Genomic DNA, 20,939 nt, shown 5'->3' with positions numbered 1-20,939 from the left:
TGTTCTTACTTTTTCTCTTCTATTTTCTGTCATTTTGTTATCCTTTGGAAGGTTTTATCATACTCTTTTCCTATCTTTCCTCTTTTAATTCGATTTTTAATTTATGCCATTTTAAAATTGTCTAAGACTTTTTTTTTGTTTTATGAGTGTTCCTTTTAAAATAATATTTTATTGCTTCATGTTTGCAGTCTATTCTCTTAGCTCTCTCATTTTTCATCTTCTTATCTAATTTCTGTTTATTCCAAATTAATTTAATCTCTGTCTTTAATCTTTGAGACTCTCTTCAAATGTCTGGTGATCCTTGAGTGTTTGTTTGTATTTACATTGGGGGCACTAAGAAGCTAATGACAACTCTGCAGTGGGGGTGGGACTTGATGACCACTAGCTCATCTGTAGAGAGATAAGGCTGGGCGTTTAATTGGATAGCCCTAGTGTCATTTTCTTTCAGGTGTTTTGTTTTCCTTTTTTTTTGGTGGTGGGGCACTTGTCAGATGTTTTTCAGAGAAGAATCTTTTAACATCCTGGACAGTATTTGGGGAACCAAGTAACAGAAAAGGGCTAGGAATTATAGGGGAGGGTCTGGTTATTTAGTATTTAACCTTTATGTTTTCAAAACCATTACTATGCATGTGTTCTCCATCTCAAATACTTCCTGTTTTTACCCTCTCCGGAGTATAAGCCCCATTTTCTGCTGAGATAGGAGAGTTAGCCACTTGGTTGTACAAAATAAGAAAGAGGATTTTGGGGAGAGGAAAGAGTCTAGTTGCCTCTTAGATTTCTGCCCTCTCCTTTATCCCCATATCATACACCCCCTGACACTTCTAATTCTTGAGACTTTGGGGTTTTATATTGGAAAACGGGCTACTACTTAGCTTGTGCACTTAGGACGTAGCTCTCCCAGCTCAGCTAGATTGGTTGTCTTTCCTCCTGCTTTCTAACTTGCAATGCTTCATAGCTGTTATTTTCTCTCCAATTTTCTTTCCCTCTTAGGTTTGTATCTTTGAAAAAATTACATAATATGAGGAAAACAGCTGTGTTAGTCTTGCTCACTGGTTTACCGGCTGAAGCACTTTGTGCAATTAGTGCACACGAGCTCGTGACAGCACTATTGTAAGGATTTAAGTGCTTCCCCTCAGGGGAGATGAGAGCGGATCTCGCTCCCTCCGCAGGGAGGTGCGGTGTGTTTCCTGACCCCTTGCCCTCCACTGCGAAAGCAGGTTTTCCTTTGTTTTGTTTTGTTTTTTCCTCTTCTTTTGGCTTGCCTTTTTTTTGAGCCTCCAGTAAATGAAATGACCCACCATTTTCTGGCTCCACAGTTCCTTTACCATCTGCCCGAATTCAATGAGAATCTGCATGGCCACAACCACCAGCCTTACAGTAAGTTCATGGGAATCCAGAGAAATTAAAGGAAAACATGTATGTTTAGTTCTCTGTCTTTAAAGTGCACTTGACTCTTTCTTCACATATATTTCACTGAGAAGATGATCCAGAATGTAATTTGCTCTCTTAACATTTACATTTTTAAAGTAAGGAAGGTAAGGAAGCAGCAATTGTAATTTTGGAGGCATACTAGAGCACTTCCGATTGGCAAAGCTGACAGAATTGTTACAGGTTCAAATGAAGTTGCAGTGACCTTAATTCACACAAACAAAATGATTTTAAATTTGGAGGAATGAGGTGACTTGTGAAAGTGAATGAGGGACTGTGAGGGAATGAGGTACGTAGGCGTCCCCAAACTACGGCTCTCGTGCTGCATGCGGCCCCCTGAAGCCATTTATCCAGCCCCCGCCGCACTTCTGGAAGAGGGACCTCTTTCATTGGTGGTCAGTGAGAGGAGCACTGTATGTGGTGGCCCTCCAACGGTCTGAGAGACAGTGAACTGGCCCCCTGTGTAAAAAGCTTGGGGACCCCTGAGGAGGGGAATTTCATGGTGCAACAACAGTGTGGGGCAGGCTCTGGGCCAGGTTGGGAATGATGTTTTATCCGCACACAGGGGAAGTGTGTCCGGAGGTGGGCTCCAAATAGTTTTGGAGAGGGAGCCCAGAAGACAGCACTGACTGTCCTATCACAGGGCAGGTAAAACAGACACAGTGCTGGAAGACTGAAGGGGCCGATGCTCAGAATCAAGCTTGAGAATAGCGAAAGAGGGCTGTTTCCTCTTTGATGAGGTGCATGTTTGTGGTTTATGCTTATGGGAAAGATTTAAAAGATTAATAATATCCAATGTTGTTTACAATTATGAAAAAATAAGGATTCTCAGATACTGTTGGAGAGTATATATTAGTATAGCTTTTATTGTCGAGTAGTTGGTAATTACGTATTGAAATTTTAGATGTGGACTTACTTAGACTCAGCAAGTGTACTCTCAGGATAATAATTCTATGAGAAAGACTAAAATATTAATGTAGAAGGATGTTCATTATATCATTGCTTATAACAAGGAAAACTGGAAAAGTCAAAATGCATATTAGCAGAAGACTGTTTCAATTCATGATGGCACAAACCCAAATATAACTATAGCAGGTCCTCAGGTTACAACTGTCCTGACCTATGACATTTCAAGTTTACAACGCTCAGTCCCATAAAAACTTTAAAAAATTTAGACATGAGTGGTTCAACTTATGCCATTAGCATCATACTTATGGACTGCATAGGCAAACTAGTTTGGTTGTGTGCAGTTGAAGAATACACAGTAATGCGGCGGCGTATGAGTGAGGGAGTTGGCGTCCCCCAGGAACCTTAGCTACACCATTTTGGACTGTTAAAAGCACAAGTGTTCTCTTTGTATTAGGCTAGGGTGTATTTTGATTTACACCAAAATTCAGGTTGCATCACTGTCATAGGTACAAAACTGTATCGTAACCCAAGGACCCCCTGTAGTATCTTGTGGTCTATTTTCATGAAGAGTTATAGTCAAAATAAAGTAATTTAGTATCTTTTAAAGAACATTGAAAGAGGCCTAACTCATAACTCTTTGCTCCATTGAAGAGTTTATCCTTGTTATATAGCCTTGCAGTTGACTACTTGGAGCATCATATGTCAGACAAAGGAAGTAAGGTCAATTGATATACATTGACACAGAATAATATGTAAAATATGTTGTCCAATTTAAAAAATGTTCGATTTAAAAAAAGTTTAAAGGCCCTGGCCGGTTGGCTCAGCGGTAGAGCGTCGGCCTAGCGTGCGGAGGACCCGGGTTCGATTCCCGGCCAGGGCACACAGGAGAAGCGCCCATTTGCTTCTCCACCCCTCCGCCGTGCTTTCCTCTCTGTCTCTCTCTTCCCCTCCCGCAGCTGAGGCTCCATTGGAGCAAAGATGGCCCGGGCGCTGGGGATGGCTCTGTGGCCTCTGCCTCAGGCGCTAGAGTGGCTCTGGTCGCAACATGGCAACGCCCAGGATGGACAGAGCATCGCCCCCTGGTGGGCAGAGCGTCGCCCCCTGGTGGGCGTGCCGGGTGGATCCCGGTCGGGCGCATGCGGGAGTCTGTCTGACTGTCTCTCCCTGTTTCCAGCTTCAAAAAAATGCAAAAAAAAAATTAAAAAAAAAAAAAAAGTTTAAAAAAATATAAAGGCTTCCAGCTTCAAGCAATGGCAAAGTAGCTTATATCAGGCTAAATCTCTCACAGATGATAATTATAAACTCTGTTAGATATCTGCTTCAAGGCACTACAGAAGGACCAAAAGCAGGGACAAATTGGAGGAGATATAATCTACACTTAACGGGCTTTCCCCCTGCAGATGTTCACTAGTCTGCAAAGCACAGACTAAATTGAGCTGAATAAAGAGAGGCCAGGGTGCAGGTCTGCCACAGCAATGGGAAATGGAAGGGGGCAGAGAAGTCCCAGAAAGTTGAGACTCAGGGGGCGCCCCCAGATCTGTGTTCAAAATCTTCTCAAAACCTTGGCTAATGCACAGGGCAAGACTCCAAGAGAGTAACAGCTGGAGGGCCGGAAGAGCTGAGCCGAGATTTCAGCAGCTGCCTGGTGCTAGGGAGGTAGGCTTTGAAGTTTAAACTTACAAAATTAGAGACGATTGAGATGATAAACATCTCTTTCATTCCTATGAATGCCAGGAGCATCATGCCTTAGATATAAGGACCACATCCTAGGACTAAGGGCAACAAAATATAGAACTAGCCTAGTGAAACCTAGAAACAAGCCTGCGAATGATTACGGTTATCCACAAGAATTTTAGCTGCTTTCTTGAACAAAAACCAATGTTTATCAGAGGAAGATAATAGAATTTAGATTTGCCACAATCTATGATTTACAATGTCTGGCATACTATAAAAAACTACCAGACAAAGGAACAGCAGTAAGGAGACCTGCAGACAAAACAGATGTTGGTATTAGCATTTAAGGGCTTTAAAGTTACTAGTAAAAATACATTAAAGAATTTAAAGAAAATGGCAATACTGTGTAAAAATATAAGGATTTCAGGAAAGGTATGAAAATGGTAATAAATAAACAAACCATACAGTAATGATAAAGTGAAAAATACAATACAATATTTGAAATAAGAAAATGCTGTATCTGATAAAACATTGGATGGAATTAACATCAGTTTGAAGATAGCAAAGAAAAGATCACCAAACTGAAGGAAAGCAAATTGAACAAATAAGCAACCTTAATTACCTATAGGAAAATAACCAATCTAATGTAGGCCTTATTCCAAAGTAGAGGAGAACATTAATGGAACAAAGACAATATAAGGAAGTTTTGGAATGTTTCCAATTTGATTAATAATATCAATCTATAGACCTAATAAGCCCAGTAAACTACTAACAGAGAAATGAAAAAAAAAATTCATATCAAAGTGTGTCATTGTCAAATGGTTAAAAACTGAGAATGGATAAAATGGAGAAAACACTCAGGTAAAAGACACATCGAGACACATAAGACTAAAGATAAGAATGACTAAAGATGGCCCATCAGAAATGGTGAGAGGCGTGTAGAGGGGTGGGACTTCCCAGACCCTCTTTCTAACAAACAACAATTTTTCTCATGGGGAAAAAAGAATAAAAAATAAATAAATAAAATATATATGTCTAAATATATATACATATTTTTTCCCTTAATTTTTAATATTTTAAAACAGTGAATTATCTTTTATAGCAGTGCCCCTGATCTGATAATATAGTACCCCACTTCTGAATGTAGAGATTTAGGACAAATCAAAATGAACATTAAGGTGTACAAACAGCTACTTTAAGTCTGCTCTTATTTAATAAGGATTATTTTAACTCATTCAAATACATGGAATGTTGGCACAAAACTTGAAGTTGCTGTAGAAAGGTCACCGATGTTGTGTGGGTTTTTCAGACTTCCATTTCTCTAAAGATATACCCTTTATTTTTCAGATTTAAGTGTTAAGAAAATGTCTAAACAATAAGTAACACTTAAAATGTCTGTTTGTAAATTATATACAGAATACATTTTACTTTACCACAAAGAAATGGGAAGAAGAGCCATCATCACCTTCCTATCAAAGCGGCTCACTTTCTCTGTTGGAGACAAGCATCTTTCTCTGGATTGGATGTACAACCCAGTTTGGATTTCCGAAGTAGAGAAAGAATTTGTAGCTAAACTAAAAGTGCTGTTGCAGTATTAGTAGTTGGCTTGTTTCCATAAAATGCTTTTGAACCCCCCTGTCAACTCAGAATCTTAGAAATATCCTGGTATAATTTCATAATCAACCAAAGTTAACTATCAGAAACAATGAATTTAAGCATTTCATCTCAACCGAACTGTGAAATGGCTACTTAGCTAGACATAATTTGAAATGTTAGAGTTTCTTTTTTTAGTTATTTTGATTAGTCTAACATATAACTATAAAAAATGCCATTAATCTAAATGTCGTAGAAGGGCATCTTTGGTAGCTTATCAAAATTAATGGGACCTACTTACTGTGAAATTATCAAATAGATAAAACTTATAAATGCCTTTTGACTGTACCAATAATAGTACTCTATGAATGAAGGATTGAATAGTCCTTGGGTGTCAGATACATTTCAGTAAGTGGGTTTCAAGAATGCTACAAATGCCATGTGTACATTAGGATGATCAGCCAATGTAGAAAATCCAACATCTTAAACTTTTTTCATCCCTAAATTAGGTAGATTATGGTATTTCATGTGAAGATTTAGTTGTTTCTCCATCACTGTCATCTTCCTCCTCATCACAGTCCTCATCTGTGTGTTCCAGTTCCGCTTTCATGATCATTTTAAAATCATTCCCATCTCCACTTTTCCACTACTGTGTTGGGACCAGCCGTCTTCCCTCCTGCCACCATGTCAGAATGTCCCTCTCCGCTTGAACTTCTGTTCCATGACTTCCTGGTCTACTTTTCCCTCCTCATCTTCCTTTTTCTCACTGTCAGACTTTGCTGCTTTTTGCTATCAGATATCTCATCTTTCTTTAAGTCTGCTTTTGGTCCTTCATATTCATGTGTGTACGGAGGCCTGAAGGAGGCAATGAAGTCCATGTTAGCAGTCAGACTTGACAAGAACCAAAAGTGGTGCCTCCCTCCAGTTATGAGCTGAATGAGAAATAGAATGCAGCAAGCAATGACGAGGAGAAAGCCGGCACCCACGCTGGGGTAATGAGCACACGCCCTCCTTTCTGCAGGAAGAGGGTGGATGTTATCACTGCCATGACTAAGGTCTTAAAGTGACCTGGGTCATAGACCCACACCTATACCTCATTTTCATCCAGGAAAACTTGATCATTATGTGGCTCACACTTAAATATTTTCTAAGTTTCCTTCTTTTCGGGAGTTCCTGGACTTTCCTTATTTCTGGATTCTTCCTTTTTACCATCATTTTTTAAAATATTTTTATTCTTTGAATTTTCTTTCTTGCTCTTTTTATCTTCTTCTTTTTCACTTTCAGCTTTTTCTTTTTTATGACTTTATCATACTTCATTTTTATTACTTTTAGTGACCTGTGAAAAATTTGTGTCTTTAAAAAAGCCTGTTGCAGTAGTAGCCAACCACAGATTCCCTGTTGTAAATAAAGCTTCCTCTCCTTTCTTGCCCTTTGCCCACTTTGAATCCAGAAGGCAATTCACTGCTTTTGAATCAATACAATAATTCACCCAGTGGCCCATCATATTGGTAGACTTTATTGGACAGTTGAATTGAAGGTATTGGCTGGTTCACCAACTTTCTAAGTCTGCTTCTTGTGTTCAAAAAATATATTTTTTAATAAATCATTCCACGTCTCTGGAAATTGTCCTAAGGACTTTCGGCAAATGGAGAAATGTTTGTTCATCAGGAAAATCTACTAAATCTAGGCAAGAACAGTGAGAGTTTGTGGCACTTAAGCCACAATTGCTCTATTACCCCACCTCTCCCCAGATCTGGGGGTGGAAGCTGTACCCTGGCCCTGTGTGACCAAGAAGATGGGGGGGAGATGGGGGGGGCTCCCTCCCTCCCCTATCCCCAGCTCTTAGCCTAGGGCTACCGTTTCATCCTTAAAGGGATAGACTGCTAGCATTGTTAAAAAATCCTCCGCAGCCTAGTGTAGAAGGGGCTCTCATGCTGGGATGCAGGGCAGAAAGGACCAAGATTCTTCCCCACCCAGACCCCTCCCCCCCATAAGGCGGAGCTCTGTTCCAGGTGTCTGGGATTTGTCAAAACTCACTTAGCTGTAACAATTAAGATCTCTGTGTTTCATTGTATCAAGTCTTTACCTAAATTTTTTACATGCAAAGGAAAAAATTTATTTGCAAATGAATAAGTTTTTTTTCTTTGTAGATTTATCTGCAGATCACTGAATCTTTCTAATGAGGAAGCTGTTATTCTATGTAGACACCGCTAGTGGCCTCCCAGTGTCCACTCTCCCTTTCCTCTTTTGAAACAGCTCTGATTTTCAGCTCAGCATACAGTGTGCCAAATAGTGTATGAGACTAAACTGCCAGCCTCTCTTGCCCTAAGTATGAGCACGTGACAAAGTTCTGCTAATGAGATGTAGTGGAAGTGTTGAATGGTATCCAGGATTCTCTTTAGAAGATACTGCCTCAACTCTGAATGCCCATTTGCACTTTCTACTGGAAATGTGGACATGATGGGCGGAATCCCAGAAGCCCTTTTGGACTATGAGATGACTTAAAGATGACAGAACAGAAATGTAGGGTTTTAGGGTCCTGATGGCATTGTTCCTTTTATACCAGCCCTGAACTTTTTATTAAGCTTATTGTATGTGAGTAAAAACCTCTTTTGTTAAAGTCAGCTATTGTTTTGAGTTTTTATATTATATACAAACTTTGTACTAACCTTCCTGTTTTTTAAACCTTTTTATGTGAAATAGTTATTTACTTATCATTTCTGTTCATGGAATATATGCCTGTTAGTCTTCATTTCAGTTTAAATTACACCACTGTCAAGCCTGACCTGTGGTGGCGCAGTGGATAAAGTAAATTACACCACTGTCAACCTTTTACTTTCTTTCTTGTTCTTTCAGTTGCAGATGTCCTATATGAACTTCTGAGTGGGGAAAGCTATTCCATGTATCTAGAAGCTAATTCTTTATTTTCTACTCAACAGGCATATTCTAGGTAATGCCTAGGACTTAGTTTTATTTTTATGTATCTTATTTTCCTGGGACTTGTGAGGGAGAAGTAGCCACATTGGCTCAATCCACCATCTTGAACTAACTTATTTTTCTTTAAGTGGAAGAAGGATGGATAGCTACTGGAGTTCTAATGTACTTACTCTATAACCCGGGAGCAAAATAGGAGGTTTCCACACCCCAAAGGAAGGCTTGGAATACAGTTGTTCTTACCCTGGCTCTGGTTCTGGCTCTGGAATTGGGTCTCTTTGGAGATTGGGGAAAGAAATTACAGAGTTCTCATCGGATTCTGACATTAGGAAGCAAGCCTAAGGGTGTGAAACTGTGCATCTTGCTTCTTCATTCCACTTTTTTCTAACATCCTTCACGATCACTTTAGCAACTGTGACTTTAAAATATGGTTGAGGAAGTGCCACTTTGGGAGCCTAAGAACAGAAGAACACTTATTCTCCTCACTGCCCCTCCCCCCAGCTATGCTTCTATAGAAAAGCTTTTACTGACACTCCACAAATTTTGCCTCACTCACTGATGTTTGGGGACCAGCCAGACAGGGGGAGCCTTCAGATCACCGTTGAAACGAATATATTTCTGTATGCCTTTCAGTTGTTTGTGTAGCTTTGACAGAAACCCTAGTTTCAGTATCTATGCTAAGTCTAGCTGACCTTTGTTGATAACTCCCCTCACCCCACTGCTTTAAGTACATTTGTTTTTGTTAGAACCAAACTGAGTGCTAGGCTGCCTTCTCAGAAACTGTCCCCAATTTCTTGTCCTCGGTGAGGACAAATAGGTGACTTGTTTAGCTACCTTGAGGCAAAAACCGAATTGAATATTTAGCAATTTATTTTTAAGCTGGAAGTAAAGGAGAGGGTTCTAGGAAACTGACTCTCAGTTCTAAGAAAATAGAGCCACTATTCATGCATTTCCTTTCAGATGATTATCATTTTAACAAGTAGCTCCATGGTCAACCTCTAATACCTCTGTGACCACATGAAGGCGACAAAGTCAATCAAACTTCCATTGGCCTGTCTGCCCCCAAGCAAAATAGATCTTGTCTTCTTGTGTATTTGACAAAGCCCAAGTCATTCTTGCGAGGAGGAAGTGAGAGAAGATTCAGACAGCACTTTCTCAGCAGTAACAATATTTCTGTGGCTGGTCTCTGTTAACACAAATAAGACTGTGGCTAATAGGTATGTCAGAGCTTTTTAGAGATGTGTCCTATTTTATATGTGTTCTGCAGCACTCAAAAAAAAACTAAATCACCCTTTTGAGGATTCCAAGAAAAAATGTTTTTATCTCCTTTTTGTTTGTTGCACATTTAAATGTTGGAATCATCTAGGAAGAGGGAGGAGATGAAGATTTTCAAAAGAATTGGCTCTCTCACTACCAAAGTCATATATCCCACACTGGCAGGAGAAAAGGCACTACTTGTCTAACTGGATCACAATTTAGACATTTGATTTCAGTGGAGAAGCCTTGTATTGTAGCCAATGTGTGTCTTCAGAAACTGGATAAATAGACCTGTGTGCTCTGATAAAATGGCTCCATGGAACATTATCCCAGAAAGAACTGAGAACATGGTCCCTATACCAAAGAAGTGGGTGCTTTAGAAATATATTCATAGAAATCAAATTCGTATATATACATATGTATAATTTAACATACACACACATACACACACTCCCCTAAATTTATATTTAGGTTTGACTGTTGTCAGAACTTTTATGGATACAGCGTGATTATCATGCCCATCTATGCCTATTCCTTCTGGTAAACTCCCATTTTTCTTTATAATCATCTTTAAAATAAATCTAGCCTTTTTCTGAGCTGAAGATGTTAAACCTTCCAGCATCTATGTGTGCAAGGAGAGGGAACACACAGGAAGATCAAAGCAGATACGCGGGGCCTTTGGCTCAATGTTCTTTCAGTTTTCAGAATCCAGGTTTAGGAAACAGAATGTCAGACTGTCCTCACCTTTCTCCTGCTTCTTAGAAGTCCACTCAGTCTTTGGAATTAGTGTCTACAAATCTCAGGGGGCTGTGTAATTGAGTAAAAACAGACTCAAAGTGTCAATGATAAGAGACTTGGAATTAACACCTCTTTGGTCCAAAATATTCAGCTTTAATTAAATTAAGTATAATTTGCTAAACATTGGTTATAATTTATGCATATGGAAAAAAGTGAAAAAGATTAAATTCTCCATTATGAAGACAGGATTTGCTCTATGGTACACAATTATGGAACTAAAATTATGAGGACAAATTTGGAGACAGAATAGAAATCCCTATTTAGGTTCAATAGACTTGTCTTTAATTTTCACACACAGTGATCTCAAATATCTGTGAAGTCAAGCAGAGATGGCTTACATTTGGCTTCTGAAATTTCAAACCCTATGCTTTTGACATTTAAAATATGAATATTATTTAGCTTTCATAAAGAAGAAGGAGAAGAGAAAGAATTTGTTTTAGGAAGGGATCACAGAGGGCTCTCCACAGGGCTTCCCAGGATATGACAGCTGGCTTTTCCCAGAGAAAGTGACTCCAGAGAGAGAGCAGCCAGGACAGAAGCCACAGAGTCTTTAATAGCTGGTTCAGAAGTTATGTAGCATCACTTGTGCCATATTCCATTGGTCACAGGGATCAACCCTGAGACAATGTGAGAGCGGTTACAAAAAGTGAGGAATACCCGGAGTGGGGGCTCCCTGGGACTGCCCTAGAGAACAAGCACCACAGTTCTGGAGAAAGAGACAGGCAAGGGCCTGAGTCAAATAAGACAGTACTACCTTTTATTCACTGAGCCACCTTCTCATACTCTCATTAATAATAAAAAAAAAATAGAAGCATAGAAGAGGCCTAAACAGAGCCTCTTCCTCCTGCATTTATTTAATTTAATTTTTTAGCATGCACACATGCGAGAGAGACAGAAGACAGACAGGAAGGGAATGAGAAGCATCAACTCATTGTTGTGGCCCTTTATTTGTTCATTGATTGCTTCTCATATGTGCCTTGACGGGGGGGGGGGGGGCGGCTCCAGCTGAGCCAGTGACCCCTTGCTCAAGCCAGTGATCTTAGTTTTCAAAGCAAGCAACCTTTGAGCTCAAGCCAGAGACCACGGGTCATGTCTATGATTTCATGCTCAAGCCAGTGACCCCGCACTCAAGCTGGTGATCCTGCACTCATGTGGATGAGCCTGTGCTCAAGCTGGCACCCTTGGAGTTTCGAACCTGGGACCTCAGTGTCCCAGGTTGATGCTCTATCCACTGCACCACCACCATTCAGGCAGCTCTCCCTCTTGAATTTAAATCTCAAAGATCTTAGTACCCTCTAGAAGGGTGCATGGAGGAATGATGACAAAATGGCAGAGGAAATAAAATAGTTAATACTTTTACACATATCCCTAAGTACCTACACAGAGGAGGTAGAACAAGAGCTGAGTGTACTTGTCTGTCCTGCATATAGAAAAAGGAGAACCATGCCTAGGGACAAAAGCAGTGCCCACTAATTACAGGATCTATCTTGGACCCAGACTCTGACCAATCAGATTAGCAACTGCTCTTCCCTTGGGATGGGGGCAGGGAGGATAGAAGGAAGCAGGACGACCAAGGGGAAGGAGTTGAAAGTTCCCTTTTCCTGCACAGAAGTATTGTCATCTCTGTGTTGCAGAAAAGTGAAATATGCAAAGGTTAGCTGCAGTTTATTTAGTGAACACTATTTCCAAGAAGTTATGAATGAAAAAATCTCAATTTTTAAATTCAGCCATAGTGGTCACATTGAGTCAAAGATATAATAATTGCTTCTAAACTTGTGATGAACTCCAATTTTTAAAAAATATTTCCTCAACTAAGAGACATTGATAAGAGTGTGGTGGTTACGGGGGGAGGGAGGGGGGAATAGGAGAGGGAAAGGGGGAGGGGGAGGGGCACAAAGAAAACAAGATAGAAGGTGACAGAGGACAATTTGACTTTGGGTGATGGGTATGCAACATAATTGAATGACAAGATAACCTGGACTTGTTATCTTTGAATATATGTATCCTGATTTATTGATGTCACCCCATTAAAAAAATAAAATTATTTAAAAAAAAAACCTAAAAAACAACAACAACAACAACAACAAAATATTTCCTCTATGTCACAGGTATTTGGGTTATATGTTAAAATAACTAAAGATACACATTTAGTTATAAAGAAATAGAGCATAAGAGGAAACTTGGAATCATTTTCATTATCTGTTCTTTGCAGAGTTCAGTATACTATATCCCAGGAGTTAAGGTGGACATGGAGCCTAGGGTTTTTATTTTTTCCACCCGTCTGATGCTTTTTTTCTGTGGCACTGGAAAGAGGTTCCTGAGTATATGCTCCCTCTAAAATTGATTGGCGTCTTTCTCTTTCCCAACTGCATGAGAGGCAAGAAAATGTAAACAAAAACCAACTGGTCTTAGAACTAGAAGCCTGAGGTAAAGTCCCAGCTTGTGCAAGCTGGGCAGGCTCTCTTCAGTTTCTTCTTCGGAAAAATGGGTATAATAATATTTGCTAACATCTCAAGATGGTTGTTAGGATGAAAGGAGATATCAACTGTGAACGATCTCTGTAAGGTCCAGGTGCTGGGCATAGAGAAGGACCAGTGTTTGGTAATTAAAATCTATTTGATGTCCAACTGCCCAATTTAGATGACCATGCACCTAGTTTCTTATATTTTATGGCCTCTAGAGTTTTTAATTCTTCACCATCGGGCATCGCATCCCCCACACCTCTTCACATGATTTTGTTTTTACTAATGGTGGTCTTGAATTCTGGACCCAGAGTTCAAATATTGAGAGAGATCCGTGAGTCAGTTTTCTGTGTGAGATGAGGTTTTCCCTTCCCCGGGACCACAAGAATCAGCAGAGTATGTGAGTACTGCTTTGGAGGGGAGAAAGCAAAAAATCCTTTCCCATCAGATGAGTGTTAAAAGCTTTAGCTGCTTGGGTGAGTGAGGATGTTGAGAACTGGCTGAAAACTGCTCTTGCTAACAGAGATTTATTATCATTGAAAATCATTTCAATCCACAGAGTCCATAGGGGCCATAGTATGGTCAAGAGTATAATTAATAGCAGAACTATTTGGAAAGAAAAATGACATTCCCATGGAGCCTTCCACACACAAGGCAGAGTTTAAGGTGTGAGGTTGGTGTCACTCTCACTTTGCCGAGGAGAAAGCTGAAGTTCAGAGCAGTTAGGTAGTTTGCCAAGGTCACAAGCTCAAAAAGACTTGAAGCCAGGTCTTTTCACTTTCTGTAGTCTCACACCAGGGAGGGGGCCAAAGCGTTTTGAGTCTATCATTTAACTGTGTTTGAAAATGTGTTGGGAAATCAATAAGTAAAATAGCTTAACCAGCCTGACCAGGTGGTGGCACAGTGGATAGAGCATTGGACTGGGATGCGGAAGACCCAGTTCGAGACCCCAAGGTTGCCAGCTTGAACGCGGGCTCATCTGGTTTGAGCAAGGCTCACCAGCTTGGACCCAAGGTCACTGGATTGAGCAAGGGGTTACTCGGTCTGCTGTAGCCCCACAGCCAAGGCACATATGAGAAAGCAATCAATGAACAACTAAAGTGTCGCAACGAAAAACTGATGATTGATGCTTCTCGTCTCTCTCCGTTCCTCTCTGTCTGTCCCTATCTATCCCTCTCTCTGACTCTCTCTCTGTCTCTGCAAAAAAAAAAAAAAAAAAAAATAGCTTAACCAATTGTTCAGAGTTTGGAGACTCCGGGCAAAAGGGAGGTCAAAACACTGATTAAAAACCAAAAAATATAAGCCTCACGCTTCTCCTACCTCTTGACACCAGCCACAGATATGATATACTTTCATGAGAGCTCCTTTTCAGATGTTGTCATCAGCAGAGATTCTAACAACAGGCTTTTAATGAGTAGATGGTAAGTGACATGCACACACACACACACACAAACATAAAACAGTAACAAAACAGAGACCTAAAACAAGGGTTTGAAGCCATGTCAATCTGGCAAAAAGAAATTAAGTAAAACTCAGAAAGTTCTCAAATACATAGAAAGAGATTTTGTTTCACAACTTATACAAACATTTTAAAATATGTGGCCTTCTAGGAAACAAATTGCAAAGGCGTGAATAGTCAGTTCCTGTTATTGTTAGAGCACAGTCTGATTTGTGTATCTGACTGAAATGTTTTCCTTAGCAAACACACTCTTTCCTGGTAGTCATTCTCAGTGTTTCTCCTAAAAGTCAACTCCTACCTTTGGTGGTCTGATCACTGTAATCAGAAAAAAGAAAATTTACTGAGCACATCTAATATGCCTGGCTATGACATAAGTCAAGGGTATAAACATATAATCAAAGCAGGTGATAATTTCATGAATTAGCGGCCTGATAGGAAAAGCAGCTAAGTCAACAAAGAATTCTAACACGTGTGTTAGGGTCGGAGCTAAGTGAAGCTAGGACCAGGAGCCCACAGAAAAGCGGGAGGAGCATCAAACTCAATCTGGAAGGTCAGTGAAAGCCTCCTGGATAAAGTGCTATTTAACTGAGGCCCCTATGTATGTGTTAATAGGACTGTACTAGTCAGGGTCCTCCAGAGACATATACGTGAGATTTATTACAGGAACTGGCTCACGCAGTTACAGAGCTGGAGAAGTCCGGCAATCTATCATCTACAAGCTGGGAAACTAGGAAAGCTGGTGGTGTGATTCAGTTTTTAGTCCGAAGGCCTGAGGACCAGGGAGCCAATGGTCTGAGTCTGATTTGAAGATGGATGTTCCAGCTCAAGCAGATAGCAAATTTGCCTTTCCTTCACTTTTTTGTTCTATTCAGGCCCTCAGCTGATTGGATGATGTCCACCTGCACTGGTGAGGGTGATCTTTTCTTACTCAGTCTCCTGATTCAAATGATGCTCTCTTCCAGGGACATTCCCTCAGAAACACTCAGAAATAATGTTTTATCAGCTATCTGGGGCAGCCCAGTCAAGTTGACACATTGGTTGAGCCACCACAGTGGGTATATTCTTAGCAAGTGGGGGAACATGTGCAATGGAGAGGAGGTGAGGGGAAGGACCATGTTTAGGGGACTGAGAGAGATGCAGTTGGCTGGAATGTTGTGAGTAGTGCTGGCTAGAGAGATGGGCAGGGGCTAGCCTCGCATGCTGGGTAAAAGAGTTAGAGTTTTGTCCTAAGACATATGGGAAACCATTGAATGGATTAGGATAAGATAATCATACTGTTATTTTAGAAAGATCATCATTCTGCATATGTGTTTCAGAAGGATCTGTTAGTGACCTGGAACATGAGATGTGGGATGGGGGACAAGAGCAGAAGCAGGATGAGCAGTAGGTGGCAATTGTCATCGTTCAGTCTAGAGATGGGGGTGGTCTAGTTCAGGGTTACACCGTGAGAGCTGGAGATGAGTAGACAGATTCAAGAGCTCCTTAGGGGTAGATTGACTCAGCAGAACTTTGATATTGGCTAAGCATGAGGAATGAGGTAGTGAAGAAGTTATGGATGACTCCCAGGTTTCCGGCATGTCAAGACAAGAATGCCAGCTCCTGACCTACAGAACGCAGCTGATGGAGCAGGTTTCAGAGTGCTGTTGAGGAATTCCACTTTGAAAATTGCTGGAGAGTGTGTGGGGCATCCAAGTGAAATGTACCTTCAGTACGGAGTCAGAATCAAGGTTAGAATCTCAGGAGAGAGATCTGAATGGGTTATGGATTTGGGAGTCACTGGCAGTTGAAGCCAAGGCTGACATCACATTGGAAAGGCTAGCTCCAGCAGTCCTGTCTTCAAAGAGCGTTGGGAAGCTCATACTTTTTCTTGGTTTGCACTTGTCAGACCATATGAGTGCAATTAAAATAGGAAATCCATTCTCATGCCACTCTATGCTTTTTAAAACTGTCTCCTTGTGTCCCTAGACTATTGGGTAAGGTATGTGAGAGACGCAGTGCATATTTTATATCTCCTAGGTGTAGTGGCTTTTAGCTTCCTCCATCCTCAACCCATTATCTTTCTTCCCTCTGTCTGTCCCATCCTGTGTTGGCCCCAGCGCCGTTCCAGACTCCCTCAGCAGGTCTGGGAAAAAGGTCCATAGCTCCATGGTTCCTAAATCTCTGGATACTTGCTTGGCCATTCACCAGTTGTAAGAGGCAGTCCATCCAGCACCCAAATGCTCAAAGGTAGAACCAGAAGTGATGCAATAACATGGCGATATCCAGTCAGTTAGGAATGGGAGAAGGAAGAAGTTCTGCTGATTAAGGAAATCATAATGCCTTGGGGAAGACATAAAAATGAGACCATCTGGGCATGTGGCTTTGTTCCATTTTCTGGTTTTGAACAGTGGAATTTCTTTTCCAAAACAAAGTCTGAACAGGACTCCAGTATATAAAATGGTGGGGGGAAAATATTTCTATGATAAATGCAGGAGCTTTGGAGGGCTGAGCCAGTTGCCTTTGTGGGGGAAAGCCTACTTCTTCCATACTCACCCAGAGGCTTTGAGCTTCTTCAAACAGTTTGAAAACCAATAATTTAGTCCATGCACCCAGGATGGTGGAAGATACAGAAGTATGAGAGCATAGACATGAGCATCAAACTTCCCAGGTTCAAATCTGGCCATGCTGCTGATTAGCTGTGTTATTTTGAACAAGTTTAAGTTCTCCGAGCCTCAGGTTCATCATCTGTACAATGGGGGTGGAAAGTATTAGACGTTATGCTCAGCATCGAGTATATTCTCAGTAACGGGAATCACCATTTTTATTGTTGTTGTATCAGTTGCCAAACATTTGGAGTTTTCAAGATCAGCTGAAGATCTGGAGTTTTAAAGATAGGCTAGAAATTTGAATTTTTCTGTGACCATCTCCCAATTTTAAATGTTGGAAAGTAATTCATTTAGAAAAACAACTGGGTATGATCAAAATAAAATGTCCCCCAGCAGGTACGTTTTGGACCTCTGGAGTAGAGTGTGTTCTGTGCTAGACTAAACATACCTGTAGATCCGTGATGGAAGAGGCTGACAGAGGGGCGTGGCCTGAGGGGGCGTGGCCAGAGGCGGGGCCTGAGGCCCAGCTCTGGGCCAGGGTCCCTGGGCAGGGGCCTGTGGGTTACCTGCTTGGTGGAGATTGGGTTGTGCCACCTGTTGTGGGTAGATGTATGTTTCTGAGCAGTGGGTACATCCTTGTTCCCTACCTGTGGAGATGGTACAAGGATTCACTTCCCAGCTTAATTCAATTCAGGGGCTTCTGCATGGACCCTGTCTTTATTTGAAATGTTGATATTTTGTTCATTATGGATTTTTTTGGCATTAATTTTGATTTTAAAAGATACAACATTGAAATATGACTTGGCTCAGTCACTGAGGTTTTGGATATCCGCTTAAACTTTGTGCCCACGGTGAGTCCCTGCCCTAGATCCCACACCCAAGTGGTGGATTGGAAGGTTGTCCATGTAGCAGGCTGACATTAAGAGGCCAGTGCTCAACCCTCACGCCACATGACCAGACGATCGCCCCAGGAGAGGATCGCCCGCACTGCAGGTGGGGTGCTGGGAAGGCAGGCCGATTTGATTGTAGCCAAAACAAACAGTCTCTGAGAAATCTATCGGGGGAGAGGAGGGCAGGAGCGACACACTCCAAAGGCTAACAGGAACTATTTCCAGAAGGCTTATTCTTTTAGATTCTTGACCTTTCTTCTTTGTTGTGTTCCTTAATAAGAAAATGCATGGACTGACTTCCAGGGGACCCACTATGACCTGTAGCTCCCCAAACTTACAGCCTTATTTTTTTTAATTTATTTTTTTGTGACAGACAGAGAGGGACAGATAGAGACAGACAGACAGGAAGGGAGAGAGAAGAGAAGCATCAGTTCTTCATTGTGGCACCTTAGTTCTTCATTGATTGCTTTCTCATATGTGCCTTGATGGAGGGGGTGCCTGCAGCAGACTGAGTGACCCCTTGCTCAAGCCAGCAACCATGGGATCATGTCTATGATCCCACGCTCAAGCCGGTGACCCGTGCTCAAGCTGGTGAGCCCGTGCTCAATCCAGCAACCTCAGGGTTTTGAACCTGGATCCTCTGCATCCCATTCTGATGCTCTATCCACTGCACCACTGCCTGGTCAGGTAATAGCCTTCCCTTTAATTAAATTACAAAAACTACAGAGATTTGACTCTGAGGTGCCCAGCTAGTTAAGAAGAAAACTTTTTTTCCCTGAAGCATCTCTTGTGTGAGGTTTCCTCGAAATCCTAGCACTGGGTCTGGAACTCCTGGGACCCACCCTGGGGCTCCCATGTCAGGGCCAGGTCTCTGGTAGCTGGTGCATCTGACGCCACAAGCCTATCAGCTGAGTCTCAGTGTGGCTGGACTTCTGCTCACCCAGGGCAGGCAGAGTCACTGAGGGCACTGGCCCCCTGTGGGGCCAGGAGGCTGCTGGGCAGATACTTGCAGCCTGCCCACTCTGCTCAGACCCTTTGTGTGAGTTGTCTCACCCCCTCCCAGAATTCCTGCCTGCCTATGAATCGAAGGGTAAGGCCTGGCAGTTGGGCTAAACCGGTAGGAGCTCTAGATGAGCTTGACTGTTTCAGACAGAAGGAAAAAAGATCAATAGATTGAACTTCTCCATACCTTCCACTCAACTTCAGAAATGAAACATCATTGGTACCATTAAAGCCCCCTTAACACAACTTAAATGCTCACCCTTGGCAGAATGGCCAGATAAATGGAGGAATAGTCTAGCATATTCTACAGCAGGTGAAACAAATGAGTCAGAGCTATGTGTATCAACTCAGATAAATTTTAAGTGCTCTGTTGGGCTTGATTCCCTCCATGGACTTTTCCTGGGAGTCTAGAACTGACTTGCTCTCCGAGACCTCTGAGCTTAAAATGGGACCTACTTTCTTCTCTCTCTTTCCTTCTTCCTTTCATCTCTCTTTTGCTCCTCAATCTTTTCTTTTCTTGCTTGGTTGGTCCAATCTTGGCTTATGTTCTTCTTGCCTCTCCTTCTTTCTCTTTCTTTTCTCTTCATGAGAGAAGCCCAAGGTGGGGATGTGGGGGTGCAGGGAGATGAGGGTGTGTGTGTGTGTGTGTGTGTGTATGTATGTGTGTGTGTGTATGTAGGAAAGCATTAACATCACCTTGTACTATATTGTGTGTTGTGCACACAATACATCATAGTCAATTCATTATTATTCCCATTTTAAGACTGAGAAAATTGGAGCTCAGAGAAATAAAAAAATGGACTGAGGCTCTGAAAGTTGTGAATATTTTAGCAGAAATGCAAATTCAGGTCAAAATCTAGGTTCTGGACTCCTCTTTTTTCCCTGCCACACAGCTTACCCCATCCGTCCACCCTTTTCCTCTCCTGTCTTTTCTCTCTTTTCCTCTCCAAGACTGTCCCATATTACCTCCTACTACAATTACTAGCATTATTACCCTTCTTGTTACACATTTCGAGGACGCCATACGTTATGGTTTATCAAATGCTTTCTGAATAAGATCTTATTTGGTCCTAACAACCTCTGTGAAGTAGTTGGGGCCAATACTAAGCCCACTTTACAAACAAGAGCCAGAACTCAGAGAGGCTGGGACATGCTGAGGGCCACATAGCCATGAGCCACTCTTCTGTCCCTGACCCTGCATCCTGGCTCCTTTGGTTATTCTGCTTCACTGAGACCCTCCAGGTCATGAGACCACTCCAAGTCAAGTGCTGGTCACTAGGAACACCGTGCTCATGAAACCAGAACCTGTCCTTAAATATTAAAATTTTTTATGGATTTTTGACATTAGCCTTGATTTTAAAAAATAATAATGCATTAAAATATTATTTACATTATTGATTGGACTGCTGGGTTTATTGGTGCCCTTAAACTTTGCTCCGGAAGTGATGCCTCACTTTCCGCACCCTTGTCTCAGGCCTGCCTGTCTCTACCTACTATCAGAAATGCACTGTTTTGGTTAGTGTGTGAGAGTTGGTTTTACAACACTGCTGCCTGGCCTCCTTTTCGGATCCTTCTCCATGACTTTGGTTCAGAGAGTCTCATTCCCCCAGGTGCCCTTCTGGGAAGCCTTTCTGATCAGAATGATTCTGCAGCAGAAGGTGAGTACCTTGGGCAGGGCAGAGAGCAGGCCTGCTTTCCTCCCCTGGGCTCTTGCTGCTAGCGGATGCTCAGTGCTTTGAGCAAGTAAGTGTAAGGAAACCTTTCTCAGGCAAAGTCCTATTCAGGAATAAACTTCCATGGATACCTCCCCTTGTACCCCCTTAACCCTCCCAGCCCTCCCCGCTGTTAGCCTTTAGGGAAATAAAAGGAACATCCTGATCAAGCGTTTTCCTAGAAAAGCCCTTTGATGAGCCCATTATGGGAAAAGAAGCTGTTTTTGTTTTCTTTG

General features: G+C 41.7%; 1 pseudogene; it reads right to left on the bottom strand.

Annotated features, from left to right (window-relative positions):
• Positions 1-6,118: 6,118 nt before the first annotated feature.
• On the bottom strand, positions 6,119-20,001 carry LOC136322302 (translocation protein SEC62 pseudogene; annotated as a pseudogene).
• Between the last annotated feature and the right edge of the window lie 938 nt (positions 20,002-20,939).

Source organism: Saccopteryx bilineata, chromosome 2 (genome assembly GCF_036850765.1).
Source record: "Saccopteryx bilineata isolate mSacBil1 chromosome 2, mSacBil1_pri_phased_curated, whole genome shotgun sequence".
Taxonomy (NCBI): Eukaryota; Metazoa; Chordata; class Mammalia; order Chiroptera; family Emballonuridae; genus Saccopteryx; species Saccopteryx bilineata.
Note: the sequence above shows the minus strand (reverse complement) of the source record. Positions and strands in the feature narration are given on the sequence as shown.